This window comes from Notothenia coriiceps, unplaced genomic scaffold (assembly GCF_000735185.1).
Source record: "Notothenia coriiceps isolate Sejong01 unplaced genomic scaffold, NC01 NC01_scaffold00009596, whole genome shotgun sequence".
Classification (NCBI taxonomy): Eukaryota; Metazoa; Chordata; class Actinopteri; order Perciformes; family Nototheniidae; genus Notothenia; species Notothenia coriiceps.
Genome location: NW_011342297.1, coordinates 138039 through 141712, shown reverse-complemented (window position 1 = coordinate 141712; position 3674 = coordinate 138039). Strand labels below are relative to the sequence as shown.

The 3674-nt window shown below is 43.4% G+C and overlaps 1 long non-coding RNA gene across 1 annotated transcript in view; it reads right to left on the bottom strand.

Moving 5' to 3' along the window:
• Positions 1-365: 365 nt before the first annotated feature.
• Positions 366-3674, bottom strand: part of LOC104945370 (uncharacterized) — a 9319-nt gene continuing 6010 nt past the window's right edge. The window contains exon 3 of the long non-coding RNA XR_798332.1: positions 366-470. This is a non-coding gene — a long non-coding RNA (uncharacterized lncRNA). The remainder of the gene's footprint in view (positions 471-3674) is intronic.

Sequence of the window (3674 nt, the reverse complement as noted above, 5' to 3'; positions counted from 1 at the left end):
TGGTTTTTCTCTTTGCAATGAGACATTTCAGGGGTTGTTTTTCTAGTTAGTTTTTCAGTAGAATAACAGAAAAACTACTGGCCTGATTTTAATGCAACTTAATAAAAGGCTGTGGATACGGTTGGAGGCCAAATAGTCAGAGATAGGCAAAACGGAGGCGTGTGGCGCAGGTTCAAACCCCAATGCAATCAGCATGTCGTTGTGTCCCTGGGCAAGACACTTCACCCCAAATTACTCCTGTGGTGATTGCCCACAGTATTGAGTATATAAGTCGCTTTGGATAAAAGCGTCTAACAAGTGACATGTAATGTAATGTAAAATTAGGTTAATAAGACCGAAACTTCTGTGACTGTGTTGTAAACTTAAAGTGGACCTATCATGCTATATTTGAATAACATAGTGTAGGACAATACCTATATCAGGCATATTTATACTTTTTATTTTTCAAAATACCAAACAGATCATGCATTCTGAAATTAAGTAAGAAAGACATTCAAGATCATGATCGAGCTATGTCACAGCTACAAAGCCCATACTTTTTGCTTAATTTACGCACACGTCGTTGATGTTCACTTAGTACCCACTGTAAGTAAGTCAACCTATTCTTCCGGTCCTTTGCTCGCAGAGTCCTCCCTTTAGGTAAAACCCGTCTCCTCAGTTAAGTGTCTGCCATCCCGATTTTACACTGGGAACTCTACTTGATCAGGCATTTGGCCGCGTCCACAATTGTCCCTCTCATTATATATCAGACGTAAGATATCGTGTCGATTGTCGTGGTGTAACACCTATGTACAGTGTGTCCTCGTATCACAAAATGTAATTGATGTCGTCGAATTAAATAATCACTTGCGATGTCATCTCGTCTGTAAGAGGACGAGACGACAACCTCCGACTAATTGGAGAGAACGAGAACTATCCTTCGTTGTTGACTACGACAGGGTACAACCGATGAGCGGTGTGCACCGAAACCCCCCACGACCGTATTCTGAACGGTTTATTATTGGGATTGGGGTAGTAAACACGAGAGAATATACCCCTCTTATTGGTGTTTTTGTGTGTTTGTAGACCCAACGGATCTATTGGGATGTCCTCTGTTCCGAATGTATTTGTTATATCTCAAATACTGCCAGTATTTACGGAGCTAACAGTTATAAAATCGATGGTAACTATTGTTGGGCTAATTAGGGTCAAGGGTCTGGAAAAATGTTAATCGATTGACGGAATAAAAAAACGAAACTGAGGACGGAATTAGCGATGGCTATAGCGTTTATATAGAGTTCACTATACTAGAACGGGAGAGTTGGATACGTCGATTCGAAGTACTTAACAGGGTCTGAATGAAAATGTTAGTCATATTTGGAACTCCTGGAGAATCTGGGTTTGTCTTTGGGGTAATAAGGAACACAATCGTGTCAGTACAGGGGTGTCAGCAGTAGTTTAGTTTGTGTGGGTCTGTGGCAATGCAGATAGTTAATAGGGTCGTTTCATTTTAGTAGTTTTGTTTACAAATACTACTATGTAAATTTGTGTCTTTTCTCTTGAGTTTGAGGAATCAACCGCTACTAGTACGCATGTCGGCGAACAGTTTTAATTTTTTCTTTTAGAGAAGCGAAACTAGATTATATATGGAAGTAAGTGTGGTGCACACATAAGTCAACGGCGGCGAAGCCTCACCTCGAACTTTTCGTGGCCAAAAGAGAAGGTGTGGGCGTCTGCCTCGTCGGGAGAATCGAGGCCATTAGGTCGAAGAAGTTCGTGGGCCGTAGTTGGAGCTTGTGAGGACTATGTTGTTTGTTTTTCGCGAGCAAAATAGGTCCAAAATGTGTTCTACCCGTCGTAATGTTCGTCGGTCGAGCCAGGTGACTCTCTGGTCGGATGGATGACGCCTGACAGAGACTTCTCCGATCCATGTCTCTTCGACTCGCGTTAGCCGGTACAAACAACAACAGTACAGTCGACACCTCCACAGCGCACGTCGCAAACGAAATACTTCTGGTTCGTTGCGCAATGCAGTCTGGTTTGCACTGGGTGGTGCAAGCCTGAGACCCGTCCCTTTCTCGGTGACCTCGATGCTTCTTGGCGGCAAGACTGGACTTTTTAGCGAGATCGTGCCTCGAATTGGCCTCGAATGCAACCAGACTTACTGGCCATTATTATTACAGCCCAATTATTAGGTAGGATAGTAGAATAAAAATAAGTAGAAGTTCACATAAGACCATAGGACTTTTATCTTGGAGGATGGGAAGCACCCGGAATCTTTATCCCCTGTCTTTACGAGGACTATAATTAAATTTGGACGGTGGATCATCTGCGTCCCAGTGAGGGGTATACGTCCATGAAGGTACTGTCAACCGACATACCGTACTGTCGGCAGACAGTAGTCTGGCATAATTTGGTCGTTTTCCGACACCTTTTCTTCGACCCACACTTGCTTCCCCATCGACTTCCGACATTTTATTGAGCGGCTTGAACTGTCGGAAATAAGACGAAATTTGAAAATGGTTAGTGTCCGTAATTTGAATCGGTGGACGCGAATATGTAGGTCTTACGATCGAGGTTGACGATGGAAGGGGGAAAGAAGAAAAGTGTAGGACCTACACTGCGTTCTCATGACTTTCAGCTTTGTTAGGAGTGTGCGGAACGGGTCCCTTATCCTGTATTAGACGGAAGGCACTTTTCCTATAACTCGGTAAGGATTTGTGAGGTGGAGATAACTGAGTTTCAATGATAAGGAGTGAGTCCACCGTCCTTGTTAATGTGTTACCTCTTTCGAGGAAAGTGACGAGATGTTTCAGTCTCCGACTCCGTGTATGTTTTATATATTAGCTATTTTCCAGAAAACTGTGTGAATGTGTCCTACGTACGTTTACCTCGGTTACATAAAGGGTACAGCATATTTCGTTCTGTCTGCAACTTTCTTCTTCGACGTTTTTTTTTCGAAAGACACTTAGAGTATGTTGTCTAAGGTTAGGGTTTTGTTGGTCATTTGTGAGCACATAGTTCGGTCGAAACTACAATAGACCCCCTCTTATACAAGTTTTCCCGGGCAGAGTTTGAATAAGACTGTCATCATGATCTGTGTCCTCTATACTTTACCATAATCTTGTTTTTGTGTGTACGCTTTATTGCGATCCGGTTGAAGTTCCGCAATCGTCGCGCTGTCGCGTAGCCAGTTACAAGGAGGCCTTTTATCTATCTAACACCCAATACTAACCAGATCCATACTCACAGAGGGACCCTATCGAAATTCTGTTCTCGAAGTTCGTTAGACGACGTACATTTAATGGATCTGTATGTCGTTTTTTGTATACCACTCGGATAGTACGGTTATACGTGAACACGTATGCAGAGCACGCATATGCTAATTTACACAGAGGGGTCCACAAGGTCCCCTTAGGGGTTCACAGTTTTTGTTATGGGAGAGATAAAGGAGGTATGGGTTTAGAGATTTTTCCCAGACGTTGTAGACCTATGCTGACTAGTCTAAACTATGCGAGATACTGTAGTGTCTTACACTCGCGATGTCGATAGGACCGGTGAGGTGTGTAGTCCTCCTCTGCGTGCCGTAAGGGAACTTTGCACCTCTGCGACATCATGTATACGGTCCGACATCTACGCACGAAGAGTGTCTTAGTGCCGGGGGATACGTTTCTGTCACAATTACTCACTTTACT